At 45.1% G+C, this 20793-nt stretch overlaps 1 long non-coding RNA gene across 1 annotated transcript; it reads right to left on the bottom strand.

Annotated features, from left to right (window-relative positions):
• Nucleotides 1-346: 346 nt before the first annotated feature.
• LOC118396168 (uncharacterized) lies at nucleotides 347-2945 on the bottom strand. Its single transcript, XR_008067559.1, has 3 exons — nucleotides 2848-2945; nucleotides 2695-2754; nucleotides 347-2571 (listed from the first exon to the last, which is right to left on the bottom strand). It is a non-coding gene; the product is annotated as an uncharacterized LOC118396168 (long non-coding RNA).
• Nucleotides 2946-20793: the final 17848 nt, after the last annotated feature.

Below are 20793 nucleotides of genomic sequence, written 5' to 3'. Positions count from 1 at the left end.
TCTGTATTTTATACACTGAATGCAGAAAACATTAGGAACATCTGCTCTTTCCCTGACAAACTGACCAGGTAAATCCAGGTGAAAGCTATGATCCCTTATTGATGTCAATTCACTCAGTGTAGATGAAGGGGAGGAGACGTTTAACTCTTAAATGTCATGGCAAAATGTAGATTTCCGCCTAAATAGACATACCCAAAAGTAACTGCTATTAATGTGTAATGACATGATTATGACATACAAACAGTTGCTATATTTGGAAAGAAGACATCTGGGAGATTGAGGAAAGATAGGAGTTGCATAGTTCAGAATACACAAGATCAAGCACACACAAAATAACCTTTTTAATTTTGAAAGTCATCTTTTATTGACAAGCCATAGGTTAATTATTGGTGACTAGAGCTGGAAACACAGATGGCTTCCACAACATGTGAACCATATGAGAAAAAAATGGGATTAATAGACCTAACAACTAGAAATGGGCAGACGTTTTAGTAAGTGGTCAGGTGTGGTCACGGGATGTTTCCAACTTTACCTAAACCTCTCCAAAGTGGCATATAAATGTAAATGAGACATTTCCAGTGCTATTACATAATTGCAATCCCTAAATGCTATTTGTTCCGTAAAAAAAACAGATTTTCTACCATATCAACATATCAAGCGTATCCAGGGTACATTCAAGGGTTCTTTCAACTTCTCCAAAGTGTCCGAATGTGGTACTTGCACTGTTTTTGCACACTGGATGTGCCAAAAAGTTATTGTTCACTATAAAAAAAACAATTATACGACATGGTGTCGGGTGACATACAGCGGATATAGATGCCTACAGCACGTAAGCAGGCAACGTCATCTTTTTGATGCGCAAAGATAGTCACTCAGTGGACATTCGATGTTGACATTAAGTAATACATCCGATAACATTGGCAATAGGCTTTGTTCCTACCAACCTAAGCATTCATTTGATACACCCCCCTCCCCGTGTCGCTATAGCGTAAACACAGACCAAATTGAGTTTACTTTGTAAGATGTTTGGTAAAAACGTTGTGTAAAATAAACATTTTGATTCTCGGGGCTGGTGATCAATAACGGTAGGTCACAGGGAGACAAATAAGATATCCTCATGAGCTGTGGAGTCCAGGCTTTTGGTGTGTATCAATGTATTCTGTGATAATTTTGTTTATGCTTCACAATGCTAACCGGAATGTAGTTAGCAGCCATCTTGAAATGAGGTCATCGGCTCAGCCTGCATTATAAATATGTATGCCCATATATGGTAGTAAGTCATACTTAGGCTTTCCGCAGACACCCTGCTTTTGCGGTTAGGGGCTACCGTTCTCATACCAGACTGAATTAAATTTAAAAAACACTGCTGGGTTTTTCACGCTCAACAGTTTCCTGTGTGTATCAAGAATGTTCCACTACCCAAAGGACATCCAGCAAACTTGACACAACTGTGGGAAGAATTGGAATCAACATGGGCCAGCATCCCTGTGGAACGCTTTCCAGTCAATGCCCCAACGAATTGAGGCTGTTCTGAGGGAAAAGGTGGGTGCAACTCAATATTAGGAAGATGTTCCTAATGTTTTGTGCACCCAGTGTTTATATTTCCATACTATGAGGTTGGAATAATACTGTGAAAATTATGATGATGCCCTTTTATAGTGTAAGAGCTGCAGATAACACCAGGCAGGCCAAAACTCCATTCCCCCAAAACAGGCTGAAATGTCAGGTCTTTTCAAACAACTTTTATACTAAAAATGTTTATATATTTTTTTTAATTCAACCTTTTTTTCACTAGGCAAGTCAGTTAAGAACAAATTATTATTTACAATGACGGCCTACCCTGGCCAAACCCTAACCCGGATGACGCTGGGCAAATTGTGAGCTGCCCTATGGGACTCCTAATCACGGCCGGCTGTGATACAGCCTAGAAATGAACCAGGGTCTGTGGTGACGCCTCGCACTGAGATGCAGTTCACAATTTCACAGTATTTTTCTAACCTCATAGTGTGGAAATATATATAAAACACAGAAAAATCATGTTGACTGCATGGGAAGCATTATCCTCACAGATGATTCCAAACCAACCCCAAAACCAGGATAGAGGGGTTCAGTGAATGTGTTATTCACTCTGTGGAGGAGGGTCACTTTTTTTAGAAATGCTGTAAAAGGACAGAGTTCCTGCCTTGTAGTCCAGGTACACGCCTACTCTGGAGGTGCAATGGGATCGTATTTTAGTCTTAACATTATCATGAAGGAAAGAACAACTGGTGGGAGAGCATTCCAAACTCCAAGAATGATCATTACCTCCAAACCTACACTCATTACCCTCTCCTTTCCTCACAAGAGCCACATATGAGACTGCCACAGTAATCCAGCCTCGAAGCTCAGCCTCCCAGTAGCAGTTTCCAGATAAACCCTCTCTACACAGCACTTGGTCACAGTGGGTAAATCTGTCTGGATGATCAGGATAGGCTTGAGTCTCCCCTTCACTCCATGTCACCTTGCTGTTCTTCTCAGACAGATGCAGTGTTCCACATGCTGAGTTAGGATCCACCATGAGTTCGTAGGAATCTGAGTGAATTGACAAAAAAAAAAGACAAAAAGAGAGAGATATATTGTGTGTGTGTGTGTGTGTGTGGGGGGGTCATGTGTGTTCATGATGTGGGCAGTATGAGAAAACATCCTGTGACTCACATTCTAAGAACTCCTCTCTGGTCTTGGGCTCCAGAGGTCGAACAATTTGCACTTTCATCACTATGGAGACACAAACGTTCGAAATGTCACTACTATTCAGTCAGATATTTCTTGTGTGATCTTCATAAATACATGGTCTACTCTTTGCCTTACCATTTTCAGATATCTTGTATATTTCCTGTTCCTGTATCCTGTTATTTTCTCTCCTTCCACCTTCACAGGTGAAAATCACCACTCCCCAATCAGTCACCAATCAATCATCAATCAGAAGACACACCTCCTCCTATTTCCTACCCAATCACAGTTCCTTTCCCTTGGTTTAAAAACCCTGTCAGTTGTTTGCTCTAGAGCTCAATCTCTGTAAATGCCATATGTCTGTAGATTGCTCTGTTTCACCCTCTCCTACTATGTCTCTCTATCGCTCTTTATGTATTGAGCTATCTTTTGTTTGAGCACCTCCATATCACTGTCCTCACCTGTGAGTATTGTTTTTGGTTATGGTGTTTGTTTGCTGGTGGGAAAAGGGGGAACTACGACAAGTCGCCCATGAGCATACACTACCCATAGGTAAATTTAGTTAAAAACACTAGTTAGAACTGGGCAGACCACCCACTGTATTTTTGGTTAGTTAGCTGTTGAAATAGGCTAGTCTAGCTTAGGGTTGTTTTTGAATGCATATTGTTTCTTTCCTTGGGTCCAGCTCAGCCCCTTTTCTTGCTCCCCCCCCCATTACAGTGTGTTTTCTAATAAACCATGTGTTTGATGGTAATTTAGTTGTCTGTGGTTATTTCGTTCTCACTTTTACCTTTTAACTATTATAATTTGCATGAGTTGTTACGGGTCTCATTACCATCTCCCCTAGACTGTTGGTCCAAAAGGGATTCGTAACAATGCGTTTGAGCCAATCAGTTGTGTTGTGACAAGGTAGGGGTGGTATACAGAAGACAGCCCTATTTTGTAAAAGACCAAGTCCATATTATGGCAATAACAGCTCAAAAATTGGGGTGGCAGGGTAGCCTAGTGGTTAGAGCATTGGACTAGTAACCGAAAGGTTGTAAGTTCAAATCCCCGAGCTGGTACAAGGTACAAAATCTGTTGTTCTGCCCCTGAACAGGCAGTTAACCCACTGTTCCTAGGCCGTCATTGAAAATAAGAATTTGTTCTTAACTGACTTGCCTAGTAAAATAAAGGTAAAAAAATATTTTAAAAAGCATAGAGGAAATGGCAGTCCATTATTTTAAATCGCAAAAAACATCAAGCGCAATGATTAAACTGGCTCTCATGAGGACCGCCACAGGAATGTAAGACCCAGAGTAAAGTTCATTAGAGTTAACTGCACCTCAGATTGCAGCCCAAATAAATGCTTCACATAGTTAAAGTAACAGACACATCTCAACATCAATTGTTCAGAGGAGACTGTAAATTAAACACAATAATTTCACCTTTATTTAACCAGGTAGGCCAGTTGAGAACAAGTTCTCATTTACAACTGCGACCTGGCCAAGAAAGCAAAGCAGTGCGACAAGGCAGTTACACATAAACAAACGTACAGTCAATAACACAATAGAACGATCTATATACAGTGTGTGCAAATGTAGAAGAGTAGGGAGGTAAGGCAATAAATAGGTCATAGAGGTGAAATAATTACAATTTAGCATTAGCACTGGAGTGATGTGCAAGTAGAGATACTGGGGTTCAAAAGAGCAAGAGGATAAATAACGATATGTGGATGAGGTAGTTGGGTGTGCTATTTACAGATTGGCTGTGTACAGGTACAGTGATTGTACAGGTACAGTAAACTGCTCTGACAGCTGATGCTTAAAGTTAGAGAGGAAGATGTAAGGCTTCAGTGATTTTTGCAGTTCCAGTCATTGGCAGCAGAAAACTGGAAGTAAAGGCGGCCAAAGCAAGTGTTGGCTTTGGGGATGACCAGTGAAGTATACCTGCTGGAGCGCGTGCTACAGGTGGGTGTTGCTATGGTGATCAGTGAGCTGAGCTAAGGCGGGGCTTTACCTAGCAAAGACCACACATGCCTTCAGGCCTTCATGGTCGAATTGCTGCAAAGAAACCACTACTAAAGGACACCAATAAGAGGGACTTGCTTGGGCCCGGAAACACGAGCAATGGACATTAGACTGGGGCAAACCTGTCCTTTGGTCTGATGAGTCCAAATTAGAGATTTTTTGGTTCCAACCACCGTGTCTTTATGAGATGAAGAGCAGATGAATGGATAATCTCTGCATGTGTGGTTCCCACCATGAAGCATGGAGGAGGAAGTGTGATGGTGTGGGCTGCTTTGCTGGTGACACTGTCAGTGATTTATTTCGAAGTCAAGGCACACTTAACCAGCATGGTTACCAAAGCATTCTGCAGCAATACGCCATCCCATCTGTTTTTCAACAGGACAATGACTAAACACACCTCCAGGCTGTGTAAGGGCTATTTGACCAAGAAGGACAATGATGGAGTGCTGCATCAGATGACCAGTCCTCCACAATCACCCAACCTCAACTCAATTGAGATGGTTCGGAATTAGTTGGACCGCAGAGTGAAGGAAAAGCAACCAACAAGTGCTCAGCATATGTGGGAATTCCTTTAAGACAGTTGGGAAAGCATTCCAGGTGAAGCTGGTTGAGAGAAGAACAAGAGTGTGCAAAGCTGTCATCAAGGCAACGGGTGGCTACTTGAAGAATCTAAAATCTAAAATTGCTAATACATGATTCCATATGTGTTATTTCATAGTTTTGATGTCTTCACTATTATTCCACAATGTAGAAAATTGTAAAAAATAAAGAAAAACCCTTGAATGAGTAGGTGTGTCAACTTTTGACTGGTACTGTATATACTAATCGTTCTGTCTGTGCCATTATAGCTTCTGTGACATCATGGGCAGCGCAATTTTAAAGTGGTCACATTTGTTCTTCTTCATTGGCTGATTGCTCCCAACTCATAGGAATCCCCACCCAGTTAACTACTTTTAAATGGTGGATGCCCTCAATGGCAATGTCCATGCTAAAACAGGTTATATCCATGATGAGTCCTCAATTTAACTCTGCGTTCAACTTAAATGTATGTCGCTGGCTATACACTTCTGTCCCCCGGTGACTGGCTCATAATTAAAACATCCTCCATTCAGGCTTCAAGGGTGCCGGTTTCCTCCTTAACTAACTTTAATGGTGAGCTACCACAAAAAAGGGGACAATTTGTATGCTGTCTTAAGAAAACACAATTTTCCACCACCATGTTTGAGTGACTAATGCTACTTCCTAATGTTCAGCCAATCAGGTTACAGTAGTCTGTTGTGGGCGGAACAAAGTGTACCGAGCCTGCGGCTATGGAACCTTGACCTGTTCCACGGACTTGCTACCTACCACCTTGTCGTGTTGCTGATCAAGTTTCTGCTGTTCTGCCTGCGACTATGGAACCTGTCGTGCTACAATCTCCTGGACCTGCCGTTTATGTCCCTGTGTCTCATGTACTTTTATAATCTCCACCCGGCACCACCAGAAGAGGACTGGCCACCCCTCAGAGCCTCATTCCTCTTTAGGTTTCTTCCTAGGTTTCTGCTTTTCTAGGGAGTTGTTCCTAGCCACAATGCTACTAGATCTGCATTGCTCGCTCTTTGAGGTTTTAGGCTCGGTTTCTGTATAAGCACTTTGTGACAACTGCTGATGTAAAAGGGGCTTTATAAAGATAGTTGATTGATTGATCTTCAACCAGGATGGTCAATTGATCCAGCTTTTGTCAGAATTTACTTTTTGTATTAGGTTTAGGACAACTTACACAGCAGGTTAGGATAATTAATGTGGCAGGTTAGGTTAATTAGGTTAAAGTTCAGAAAAGGGTTAGGGTTAGCTAAAATTCAAACAAAAATATGTTTTCTACTTTTGATGTAAATTTGACAAAAGATGGATCCCATCTAGACATGACCACCTAGGATAGCCGGCTGCATGCATACATTCCAGTTGGATGCAGACAATGATGTGTATACGCATCATTGGACGCAGATGACATTATGTAAAGTAAATAATATGGCCATCTGCCGGACGGTTGGGCTAGGAATTGTCCATGTTTGGCTTGGGTGGACGAAGAGGTCAGTAACTCATCAAATGTGATACAACAATACATTTGTAGACATATCTGCGCAGTATGTTTGTTATGTTTGTGTATGGTTCTCATGACTTAAGATTGGGTGTTGAGGGACCACTTGTCACATTGTCCAAGGTGTGTTTGTGTTTTGATAAACAATGCGTTCTGTCCAGATAAAGATGGTGATACAGCATTGAAACAGACCTACCACTGGCCAAATGTCTCTTTGTTTTCCTGTCCAACAGGAGTGTATCCCTCATACCACCCTCAGATCTTCCCTCAGACAATAACTACTTTACTTTAATTGGCTACTTGAGCAAAACTGAAATGTAATATAACCTATTCTAGGAGCCTATTGTTTGTGTATGATCTTTAGTCATTGTTCACTTGTTTTCCAGCCATGTCGGTACAGGCAGGGATGACCTTCAGCAAGTAAAACACAGGGCCTCGAAAGTAATTTGAACATCACAGATATTCAAAATTCAAAAGGAACTAACACATCTGAGGTATCTAACATCACAGATATACATTCCCACTATGCCCATGATAAAGATAACTACATTACTTTAGTTGGCTACTTTGAGCAAAACCTGTATGTAATATAACTTATTCTGGGGGCCTAGTGTGTCTGTATGAACTATGTGGAATATTTTTGGATCATTGGCTTCCCTGAAAACAGGTACTGACAATAGGAGCAATATGAGTCTGTCAGAGGTCGCTGGATGTGGATGATGATGGAGTCCTTGGTGGTCCACACAACGAAGAAGCAGGTGTCCCTCCCAGTGATGTGGAGCTGACCTTGGACTTGGTGCCAGCATGGATGGTCTTCACAGGGGCAGTAAGACCCTCTCTCCTTGATATAGAACTCCTTCGACCTCACTGCCTCTTCAATGGTAAGGTCCCTTGCACCATAGGGACACTTGACCTCCACCAATGCTGTGGTGCCCACCAGACCATCCGGTGAGGCACTAAGGATCCCAGACCCTTTGACCCAAAGCACATCCATCCCTGTAGCCATTTTGAATTCCTTGATGCCCTCCTCTTCATTATCTGTGCCCCACATTACAGACAACACCCAATCCAACAACTGTCATCCGAGGACCCTTTTTAGCAGCGACGGAGTAAAGCATTTGGCACTAACCACTGCTCCATAATTGCTGGCCATCAACCTCCCTCTCCTCATGGTGTGCCAGTTGGGGTTGGTGCGCTGTCCAACTCAACCGACAGCGGCATGCCAGCCAGGGTGCCTGCGTGCCCCAGGTGCCTTTGTTTTTTAATGTCTGGTACAGACAGGGATGACAGGGAGGGTAGTTATTTTTCTGGCTCAGGGTCAAGGAGACATGCCATTGCAATGAACCTGCCCCAGAGACAGTTCCTTTGCCTCTGAAAATCATCCTCTGTGGGCTCCAGGAACAGAGGGTTGCAGTCTTCAGCCGGGTACATGTCCTCCACTGACTGCACCTGGTTGGGCATGGCTGGCTTCCTCCACATGCATTCCACCACCGTAACGTTGATATTGTGAACTGCCAAAATAGGCTGCATGGCTACACACATGAGCTCCACGAAAGCATTTGCATGTAGTAGAGAATCCCCAGGTCACCTGCCAAGAGGAAGGATGTTAAGTGCCACATGCCTTTCAATCCATGACTTTGAACACCTTGAAATGCATTTGTTGTAAGAAATGTGCTATATAAATAAAGTTTGATTTGATTGATGCCATTACAGCTGTAGAACATTTAGTAAACTGTAATTTTCACAAAGACAAGACAAGTACAGTTTTTCCATTTAATTTAATTGACTTACAGTACATTCAGAAAGTATTCAGACCCCTTGACTTTATGCACATTTTGTTACGTCACAACCTTATTCTAAAATGGAATAAATGTTTTTTCCCCTCATCAATATACACACAATATCCCATAATGACAACTCAAAAAACATGTTTTTAAAAAACCCGTAAATATCACATTTACATACGTATTCAGACCCTTTACTCAGTACTTGTTGAAGAACCTTTGACAGCGATTACAGCCTCGAGTCTTCTGGGGTATGATGCTACAAGCTTGGCACACCTATATTTGTGAAGTGTCTCCCATTCTTCTCTGCAGATCCTCTCAAGCTCTGTCAGGTTGGGTGGGGAGCGTTGCTACACAGCTATTTTCAGGACTCTCCAAAGATGTTCGATCAGGTTCAAGTCCGGGTTCTGGCTGGGCCACTCAAGGACACTCAGAGACTTGTCCCGAAGCCACTCCTGCATTGTCTTAGCTGTGTGCTTAGTCTCGTTGTCCTGTTGGAAGGTGAACCTTCGCCCCTGTCTGAGGTCCTGAGCGCTCTGGAGCAGGTTTTCATCAAGGATCTCTCTGTACTTTGCTCTGATCATCTTTCCCTCGATCCTGACTAGTCTCCTAGTCCTTGTCTCCGAAAAACATCCTCACAGCATGATGCTGCCACCACCATGCCTCACAGTAGGGATGGTACCAGGCATCCAGATGTGATGCTTGGCATTCAGGTCAAAGAGTTCAGTATTGGTTTCATCAGACCAGAGAATCTTGTTCAGCTGACTTTTGGCAAACTCCAAGCGGGCTGTCATGTGCCTTTTACTGAGGAGGGGCTTCCGTCTGGCCACTCTACCATAAAGGCCTTATTATATTTACATTACATTTAAGTCATTTAGCAGACGCTCTTATCCAGAGCGACTTACAAATTGGTGCATTCACCTTATGACATCCAGTGGAACAGCCACTTTACAATAGTGCATCTAAATCTTTTAGGGGGGGGGGGGTGAGAAGGATTACTTTATCCTATCCTAGGTATTCCTTAAAGAGGTGGGGTTTCAGGTGTCTCCGGAAGGTGGTGATTGACTCCGCTGTCCTGGCGTCGTGAGGGAGTTTGTTCCACCATTGGGGAGCCAGAGCAGCGAACAGTTTTGACTGGGCTGAGCGGGAACTGTACTTCCTCAGTGGTAGGGAGGCGAGCAGGCCAGAGGTGGATGAACGCAGTGCCCTTGTTTGGGTGTAGGGCCTGATCAGAGCCTGGAGGTACTGAGGTGCCGTTCCCCTCACAGCTCCGTAGGCAAGCACCATGGTCTTGTAGCGGATGCGAGCTTCAACTGGAAGCCAGTGGAGAGAGCGGAGGAGCGGGGTGACGTGAGAGAACTTGGGAAGGTTGAACACCAGACGGGCTGCGGCGTTCTGGATGAGTTGTAGGGGTTTAATGGCACAGGCAGGGAGCCCAGCCAACAGCGAGTTGCAGTAATCCAGACGGGAGATGACAAGTGCCTGGATTAGGACCTGCGCCGCTTCCTGTGTGAGGCAGGGTCGTACTCTGCGGATGTTGTAGAGCATGAACCTACAGGAACGGGCCACCGCCTTGATGTTAGTTGAGAACGACAGGGTGTTGTCCAGGATCACGCCAAGGTTCTTAGCGCTCTGGGAGGAGGACACAATGGAGTTGTCAACCGTGATGGCGAGATCATGGAACGGGCAGTCCTTCCCCGGGAGGAAGAGCAGCTCCGTCTTGCCGAGGTTCAGCTTGAGGTGGTGATCCGTCATCCACACTGATATGTCTGCCAGACATGCAGAGATGCGATTCACCACCTGGTCATCAGAAGGAAGAAAGGAGAAGATTAATTGTGTGTCGTCTGCATAGCAATGATAGGAGAGACCATGTGAGGTTATGACAGAGCCAAGTGACTTGGTGTATAGCAAGAATAGGAGAGGGCCTAGAACAGAGCCCTGGGGGACACCAGTGGTGAGAGCGCGTGGTGAGGAGACAGATTCTCGCCACGCCACCTGGTAGGAGCGACCTGTCAGGTAGGACGCAATCCAAGCGTGGGCCGCGCCGGAGATGCCCAACTCGGAGAGGGTGGAGAGGAGGATCTGATGGTTCACAGTATCGAAGGCAGCCGATAGGTCTAGAAGGATGAGAGCAGAGGAGAGAGAGTTAGCTTTAGCGGTGCGGAGCGCCTCCGTGATACAGAGAAGAGCAGTCTCAGTTGAATGACTAGTCTTGAAACCTGACTGATTTGGATCAAGAAGGTCATTCTGAGAGAGATAGCGGGAGAGCTGGCCAAGGACGGCACGTTCAAGAGTTTTGGAGAGAAAAGAAAGAAGGGATACTGGTCTGTAGTTGTTGACATCGGAGGGATCGAGTGTAGGTTTTTTCAGAAGGGGTGCAACTCTCGCTCTCTTGAAGACGGAAGGGACGTAGCCAGCGGTCAGGGATGAGTTGATGAGCGAGGTGAGGTAAGGGAGAAGGTCTCCGGAAATGGTCTGGAGAAGAGAGGAGGGGATAGGGTCGAGCGGGCAGGTTGTTGGGCGGCCGGCCGTCACAAGACGCGAGATTTCATGGGTGGAGTGTGTGGTTGCAGGGTTAACACATAGACAAATGCATAGGATATATGGAGTAGTTGAACACTAAAAACAGACTACATGAAGGAAAGGTGACATAGCTGCCAGGATAGCTGAGAAACATTCCTAGACCAGCTGGGCATACAAGGATCAAAGAGGTTGTATAAGGAAGGGGTCAGCCAAAGGACCAACTGATGGAATACAGATATCAATCACATCACAGGGGAGATATAAGTCTGTTTGATCTTAGACAACCATATGAAAAGAAGGTGACCAGAACAGCTGGGCACCCTAAGGCTAAAGGAGATAAAGGACACTGTGACGGCCCTGAATTTTTCTGAACGTCTCAGTGCAGCTCCTTCCAATAGGGCGCTTTCCCTTTAATTCCCAATTAAATAGCCAGCATCAGCTGCACGAAAGTGGGGTTGTGATGGAGACGTGCATGAGTATGTGTTCAACCCTCAGTTCCGAAGCTTCTCTATTCCGTTTGTTTTGTTGCCGTTAAACGTGTGTTTTGTAGCCTAAGAGAGTTTACCCAGGATCGGATCCACTCTTCGCATCCCTGGACTACACCTCCCCGTTCTTCGTGGCCTTTCTCCGCTGGAGATCTATTGGCGGATTGGATTGTCTGACTGACCGACTGACTACCACCTTTTTGTATACGGTATTTCATTTGTTTGGATGTGATGTATACTGTGATTTGTGTAGTTAGTGGTAGTTGAGGACTTAATTAAGAGTTGATCCGCTTTTAGGTTCTGTGGTAAAGTAATTGTTATATTGATTGTATGTTTAATACTGGGTTTACGCTACACGGAATGAACGGACAAACATCGCGTGACAAAAGTCACTTGAGTTCACTGAACTCCTTTACCGGGCAGGACTCTTTTTAGGCCCGAGGTACAGGACATTTCTGGAGGAACCAGAACTCATTGTGATATTATTATATGTGTGTGTGTAATCATTGTTGTTGCTAATACAACCCACGCAACAGAATATAGTTGTTTTTGAAGTTCTTTTCAATGTTTTAAGGGTTTATGAAAAGTTTATTTCCCTCCTGACTTTTACATACGTCCTTTGTATTGGTGTAGACTTGACGGACCAGATGGGACTCATTCCCACCCAAACTAAAAGGAGAAACCAATGTTTTCTCTGGTAGGCACAACCTACCTGGCACCCCTATAAATAATAACCTCAAGTCAAAACCGTTACAACACACATACAAAAGGGACACAGAGTTAATTACAGAGCCAAAAGCATAGGGCTGTAAAATAGAGGAATGTAAACTATTTTTAGTATAGCTGGACACGCTAGAGACTGAGGAGACGCAGTCTGCTGATCCTGGATAGTGCACAAACAAAAGAATGCATTTAGCTAAGTGAAGGAACAGCAAGGGTCTTGTAATCTGCCGAAAGCAGATGTGGGCGTTACTGGTCTGAACAACCTGGATGCACGGATTGGAATGTAACGTAATTTACATGTGGGATGGGCTTATATGTAATATGTGGATAAATACTGGAGCCAGGGCTCTTGAAAAGGGGTGTGTTCCGCGGATCGCTCCGACTTATGATACGGGTGTATTAAAAGTCTATATTGATTTTCACAAAGTTCCTGGTCGTGTCGTATTTGAACTGATTGGCCACTACAAGTGCTGCAGAGATGGTTGTCCTTCCGGAAGGTTCTCCCATCTCCACAAAGGAACTCTTTCCGGTTGGAGCGAGCGGTCGAGCGGTCGCATTCGCACTTCGCTCTGCAGGTTGTATAACTTTTTCATTACATTTCATTATAGTACAACGGTTGATTTGTCTAATCTTAGCAATTCTTCTTAGCTAGCTACATAGCCGTCCTTGTATCAGAGATAATTGCATAATTATCGTATTTCGTCGCCCTAACGTAGCCTTCACTGCTATTCGCCCAGGAGCTAGCTAACGCTAGCTAACGCACACAGATTAGCATCACTGTAGTGCTATTCACTCAACTGTACGACTTGATTAGTTTACTGTTAGCTAGCTACATAATCTTAGCCATTCTTCTTAGCTAGCTACATAGCCGTCCTTGTATCAGAGATAATTGCATAATTATCGTATTTCGTATTTCGTCGCCCTAACGTAGCCTTCACTGCTATTCGCCCAGGAGCTAGCAACGCTAGCTAACGCACACAGATTAGCATCACTGTAGTGCTATTCACTCAACTGTACGACTTGATTAGTTCAGTGTTAGCTAGCTACATAGCTGTCTTTGTTTCCAAGATAATTGTGTAGTTTAGTGTGTGTAGCCTTGGAGTGATTATCTTAATTCACTGAGGTTCGCTAGCCAGCTATTTGTCATCCTTAACGTAGGAGATTCTGCTAGCTAGCCAACAGCTAACAGCTAACAGCTAGCCAACGTCTACTGAATAGAACTCAACAACCCGGTCGCATTCACAGGTAGTATCACATTTTGTTTCGAATTCAATCACCGGTCAGGGAGTATCACATTTTTCATTTCATTACAGTACAACGGTTTGATTTGTTTGATCGTAGCTAGCTACATAGCCGTCTTTGTTTCAAAGATAATTGTGTAGTCTAGACCGATTTCCTAGGTTAGCTAGCCAGCTATTGTCGTTCTTTTAACTCAACGTAACGTAAACAACACTGCTAGCTAGCCAGCTAGCCCCGAATAGCAGCACTGTAGAATTATTACACTCAACGGAACGACTTGATTAGTGTAGTGTCAACAACGCAGCTACTGCCAGCTAGCCTACTTTAGCAGTACTGTATCATTTTAATCATTTTAGTCAATAAGATTCTTGCTACGTAAGCTTAACTTTCTGAACATTCGAGACGTGTAGTCCGCTTGTCATTCCAATTTCCTTGCATTAGCGTAGCCTTTTCTGTAGCCTGTCAACTATGTGTCTGTCTATCCCTGTTCTCTCCTCTCTGCACAGACCATACAAACGCTCCACACCGCGTGGCCGCGACCACCCTAACCTGGTGGTCCCAGCGCGTACGACCCACGTGGAGTTCCAGGTCTCTGGTAGCCTCTGGAACTGCCAATCTGCGGCCAACAAGGCAGAGTTCATCTCAGCCTATGCCTCCCTCCAGTCCCTTGACTTCTTGGCACTGACGGAAACATGGATCACCACAGATAACACTGCTACTCCTACTGCTCTCTCCTCGTCCGCCCACGTGTTCTCGCACACCCCGAGAGCTTCTGGTCAGCGGGGTGGTGGCACCGGGATCCTCATCTCTCCCAAGTGGTCTTTCTCTCTTTCTCCCCTTACCCATCTGTCTATTGCCTCCTTTGAATTCCATGCTGTCACAGTTACCAGCCCTTTCAAGCTTAACATCCTTATCATTTATCGCCCTCCAGGTTCCCTCGGAGAGTTCATCAATGAGCTTGATGCCTTGATAAGCTCCTTTCCTGAGGACGGCTCACCTCTCACAGTTCTGGGCGACTTTAACCTCCCCACGTCTACCTTTGACTCATTCCTCTCTGCCTCCTTCTTTCCACTCCTCTCCTCTTTTGACCTCACCCTCTCACCTTCCCCCTACTCACAAGGCAGGCAATACGCTTGACCTCATCTTTACTAGATGCTGTTCTTCCACTAACCTCATTGCAACTCCCTCCAAGTCTCCGACCACTACCTTGTATCCTTTTCCCTCTCGCTCTCATCCAACACTTCCCACACTGCCCCTACTCGGATGGTATCGCGCCGTCCCAACCTTCGCTCTCTCTCCCCCGCTACTCTCTCCTCTTCCATCCTATCTTCTCTTCCCTCTGCTCAAACTTTCTCCAACCTATCTCCTGATTCTGCCTCCTCAACCCTCCTCTCCTCCCTTACTGCATCCTTTGACTCCCTATGTCCCCTATCCTCCAGGCCGGCTCGGTCCTCCCTCCCGCCTCCGTGGCTCGACGACTCATTGCGAGCTCACAGAACAGGGCTCCGGGCAGCCGAGCGGAAATGGAGGAAAACTCGCCTCCTGCGGACCTGGCATCCTTTCACTCCCTCCTCTCTACATTTTCCTCCTCTGTCTCTGCTGCTAAAGCCACTTTCTACCATTCTAAATTCCAAGCATCTGCCTCTAACCCTAGGAAGCTCTTTGCCACCTTCTCCTCCCTCCTGAATCCTCCCCCCTCCCTCCTCCCTCTCTGCAGATGACTTCGTCAACCATTTTGAAAAGAAGGTCGATGACATCCGATCCTCGTTTGCTAAGTCAAACGACACCGCTGGTTCTGCTCACACTCCCCTACCCTATGCTCTGACCTCTTTCTCCCCTCTCTCTCCAGATGAAATCTTGCGTCTTGTGACGGCCGGCCGCCCAACAACCTGCCCGCTTGACCCTATCCCCTCCTCTCTTCTCCAGACCATTTCCGGAGACCTTCTCCCTTACCTCACCTCGCTCATCAACTCATCCCTGACCGCTGGCTACGTCCCTCCCGTCTTCAAGAGAGCGAGAGTTGCACCCCTTCTGAAAAAAACCTACACTCGATCCCTCCGATGTCAACAACTACAGACCAGTATCCCTTCTCTCTTTTCTCTCCAAAACTCTTGAGCGTGCCGTCCTTGGCCAGCTCTACCGCTATCTCTCTCAGAATGACCTTCTTGATCCAAATCAGTCAGGTTTCAAGACTAGTCATTCAACTGAGACTGCTCTTCTCTGTATCACGGAGGCGCTCCGCACTGCTAAAGCTAACTCTCTCTCCTCTGCTCTCATCCTTCTAGACCTATCGGCTGCCTTCGATACTGTGAACCATCAGATCCTCCTCTCCACCCTCTCCGAGTTGGGCATCTCCGGCGCGGCCCACGCTTGGATTGCGTCCTACCTGACAGGTCGCTCCTACCAGGTGGCGTGGCGAGAATCTGTCTCCTCACCACGCGCTCTCACCACTGGTGTCCCCCAGGGCTCTGTTCTAGGCCCTCTCTTATTCTCGCTATACACCAAGTCACTTGGCTCTGTCATAACCTCACATGGTCTCTCCTATCATTGCTATGCAGACGACACACAATTAATCTTCTCCTTTCCCCTTCTGATGACCAGGTGGCGAATCGCATCTCTGCATGTCTGGCAGACATATCAGTGTGGATGACGGATCACCACCTCAAGCTGAACCTCAGCAAGACGGAGCTCCTCTTCCTCCCGGGAAGGACTGCCCGTTCCATGATCTCGCCATCACGGTTGACAACTCCATTGTGTCCTCCTCCCAGAGCGCTAAGAACCTTGGCGTGATCCTGGACAACACCCTGACGTTCTCAACTAACATCAAGGCGGTGTCCCGTTCCTGTAGGTTCATGCTCTACAACATCCGCAGAGTACGACCCTGCCTCACACAGGAAGCGGCGCAGGTCCTAATCCAGGCACTTGTCATCTCCCGTCTTGATTACTGCAACTCGCTGTTGGCTGGGCTCCCTGCCTGTGCCATTAAACCCCTACAACTCATCCAGAACGCCGCAGCCCGTCTGGTGTTCAACCTTCCCAAGTTCTCTCACGTCACCCCGCTCCTCCGCTCTCTCCACTGGCTTCCAGTTGAAGCTCGCATCCGCTACAAGACCATGGTGCTCGCCTACGGAGCTGTGAGGGGAACGGCACCTCAGTACCTCCAGGCTCTGATCAGGCCCTACACCCAAACAAGGGCACTGCGTTCATCCACCTCTGGCCTGCTCGCCTCCCTACCACTGAGGAAGTACAGTTCCCGCTCAGCCCAGTCAAAACTGTTCGCTGCTCTGGCCCCCCAATGGTGGAACAAACTCCCTCACGACGCCAGGACAGCGGAGTCAATCACCACCTTCCGGAGACACCTGAAACCCCACCTCTTCAAGGAATACCTAGGATAGGGTAAGTAAGGGTAAGTAATCCTTCTCACCCCCCTTCTCCCCCCAACAAGATTTAGATGCAAGTGGCTGTTCCACTGGTTGTCATAAGGTGTATGCACCAATTTGTAAGTCGCTCTGGATAAGAGCGTCTGCTAAATGACTTAAATGTAAATGTAAATGTAAACTCTAGAGTTTGGGTTCTTGGTTACCTCCCTGACCAAGGCCCGTTTCGCCGGATTGCTCAGTTTAACCTGGCTGCCAACTCCAAGATGGTGTCTTGGTGTTTCCAAACTTCTTCCATTTAAAAATGATGGAAGCCATTGCTTGGTGTGCCATTCCAAATAATGTCCAATCAACTGAATTTACCACAGGTGGACTCCAATCAAGTTGTAGAAACATCTCAAAGATGGTCAATGAAAATAGGATGCACCTAAGCTCAATTTTGAGTCTCATAGCAAAGGGCCTGAATACTTAGGTAAATAAGGTATTTCTGTTTTTTATTATTAATACATTTGCAAAATGTCTAAAAACCTGTTTTTGCTTGTAATTATGGGGTATTGTGTGTAGATTGATGAGGGAACAAATGTATTTAATCAATTTTAGAATAAGGCTTTTAATGTAACAAAATGTGGATAAAGTCAAGGGGTCTGAATACTTTCCAAATGCACTGTATCAATCAATTAGTGCCCTCAAACTCAACTCTGGACCTTGAAGCCAGTTCCACTGCATTTTCTCATTGTTTCTCACACAGGTGGGTGCATTTAATTATCAGGGAGAAAGGAAAACCAGCAGGCGCCAGACCTCGTATGGTAAGTGTTGAGTACCCCTGATATAGTGGGAAGGATCCTATAAATCAAGACTGTGTGAATGCATGTACCACTCTGAATAAACAAATATTGTCTTTGAAGATTTTTCTCTGGTTATGCAACTACAATACAGGCTGGATGTCTAAACAAATTCAATTCTGAATGTCAATAGATTTTTTGATTCATTCTCATCAATGACGACATTCTAGAACTGAGTTATAACTCATCGAAGTCTGGTATCCGGGGTAATCTGGTTAATGATTATATGATTGATTAAGTGTCTCTTTCCTTGTAGAATGTTGACGGCTGTATAGAACACATTGTATTGCTAAGATGCTCAAACTTAACTTAATAGCTACAGTCACCGACACAGGATAGACTTTATCCCTCGTGCTGGCCCTGACAAAACCGGCAAATTGTCCCTTACTATAGCTGCACTTCTCCACATGGCCAGTCTTATAGTGGTCTTTAATGCTCTTTTGCTCTTCTTTGAAAAATTCCATGTCTGAAATAGACACCAAAGTTGACATACTGTAAAAACAATTATCTAGGCTAAGTGATACAAAAATAAGTTTTGATCTGCTGCTCTGCTAACTAGCTGAATCGTAGTCAGTGGCTAGCGAAGACAGAGAAAGGGGACGGAAGAAGTTCAACATTTTATTGAATTCATTTTAATACAGCAAATGGATTCATCATGGATTGGGTACAGGTCTCTCAGATGAACGGTAGCTGATAGTGTCGGCTAGAGATGACTTGAAGGAGCTTCCTGCAGGAATTTGTAGTCTTGCTGAGGTCTTCTCTGTTGCTAATTAGCGTTTTGTAAATTGAGGAGAATATATTGCTAAAACTCAATTGGTCAGACAGAGGATTACATGGTTATGAAAACATCACAACAAGGTAAGCCTAAACCAAACACTTACTTAATTTGAAGTGTTTGTATAATTCACTATGTGAAAAATGAATGGTGGATAGAGAATGGAAACATTTCCGTGTTTGACCGCTAGGTTTTATGGGTATTATGACATGTCCACTATGGCGGACTATTGCCACGTTCAAAACAACTGGGAACTCAATATTCTCATACTTCCGAATTCAGTGCATTCAAAACAACTCGGAACTCGATTTGAACAGTCACTCAACTCGGGAACTAGGGCCTCTTTCTAGAGCTCCGACTTTCTGTCCTGAAGATCACTTCTTCTTATTGTTTGGTGTAACGGTGTTGGCATTAATTACATGTGCATTCCACCACCTACTGTACAGGTGGATATTAAGGATCCAAAAAGGGTAAAAAATAAATAAAAATCCATACAAACTATCAGTAACAAAATGTTAATTAAAGTAAATCAGACTGCTTTTCTGTTTTAATAAGGCCCCTTCACAGGCTGAGAAGGATCCTGTGATGGCGGGACATTTCCTGGCGACAGTAGTCCTTGTAGTGCTTCTGCCGTTAAATCTTGGGAGGCCCAAAAACTTCTCAGCTGCAGATATAATGATGTCCAGCTTCTTGGACACTTGTGCAGCACAATTAATAACTGTGGCTATACATGCTACAAAATCCACCTTCTTCACAATAAGTGTATCCAGATCACTTGATGTATAACATTTGCAACTCGTTGTGGTGCATCCACCAGATCTACTACACACACCACTCCTCCCAGGATCCTTCCCCCTGTACTGGTACAGATCTACTACACGCACCACTCCTCTCAGGATCCTTCCCCCTGTACTGGTACAGATCTACTACACGCACCACTCCTCTCAGGATCCTTCCCCCTTGCGCCATCTTCATCGACTTTCTTCACTGCCTCAGCATATGACAACTTCTGCACTACTCTAACCCTGGAAACCTCAACCTGCATCTCTCACACAAGATATTTCTGATCCCCAGCCCTATAGGTACCTCTACAATTAACACAGACCACTACTTTTCCCAATGCTACATATTCCTTTGTCTCATGCCCTTCTCACACCTAGGAACCTCCCTCCTACACACTGCTGCCACATGCTCATAAGCTTGACACATGTAACAACGTAATGTATTTGGCACCAAAGCTCGTAGAGGATAACTTATTTTTCCTAACATAATTTTGTCGGGTGAAGACTCAACATCAAAACTCAAAAGAACAGACAATGACTCTTCTGTTTCTCCACACACGCCACCCTGTCTGCGTCGCCCCAAACGACGAGCATCGTAAACACAGAGAATCTTCCCCTTCAGTTGGTCAGCTTTCACATTTACCACTAACCCAGTAATCACTTCTTTCAATGGCGCCCTTTTCTTGTAGGCAGAACAATTCACATCTATTGCCCCCATTCGTTAAACACGGAGCACATGCTCCCTCTGACCAGCAGAAACACAAACAATTATCAGAAGACCACTTCTGGTTTCCCTCGCCGATTCCACAGCACAGAAGTATATTTTCATTCACCCTGAAACCCCAAATGGATCAGCCAAAAATATCCCCTCCATTCCTCCTCCGTATTCCAAGTGTAATTCTCCTTATGATAACACTGCACTTCTCTTGACATACATCTTGTTCTTGCCTTGTCAAGGAACACCATTTAACCGGCTGTCACAATCTCTGTACAATCAGCACGACCCCTTGGGATGTAGCGCTCAACAGTGCATTCCACTTGTAAAGCAGTTGCTTCTTCTTGATGTTCTTCTTTTCTTCCGCCATCTCCCTACCCTGAAGATCACTGACTTCATGATTTGACCAACAAAAAAAATTCTCCAAAAATGGATTATGTAAAAGTGCAAAACAATCTGAGACCTTGGCTAAATTAAATGTTTTATTTGATTTGTTCAACCTTTATTTAACGAGGCAAGTCAGTTAAGAACACATTCTTATTTACAATGACGGTCTACCCTGGCCAAACCCGGACGATGCTGGGCCAAATTGTGCTTCGCCTCATGGGACTCCCAATCACGGTTGGTTGTGATACAGCCTGGAATCGAACCAGGGTCTGTAGTGACGCCTCTAGGACTGAGATGCAGTGCCTTAGACCGCTGCACTACAGAAAGTTAAAGGACTGTCTTGATAAGTAGATTTACAGAGATTTT

Source organism: Oncorhynchus keta, chromosome 17 (assembly GCF_023373465.1).
Source record: "Oncorhynchus keta strain PuntledgeMale-10-30-2019 chromosome 17, Oket_V2, whole genome shotgun sequence".
NCBI classification, from domain to species: Eukaryota; Metazoa; Chordata; class Actinopteri; order Salmoniformes; family Salmonidae; genus Oncorhynchus; species Oncorhynchus keta.
The sequence above is the reverse complement of the archived record's forward strand: the minus strand, read 5'-3'. Positions and strand labels throughout refer to the sequence as shown.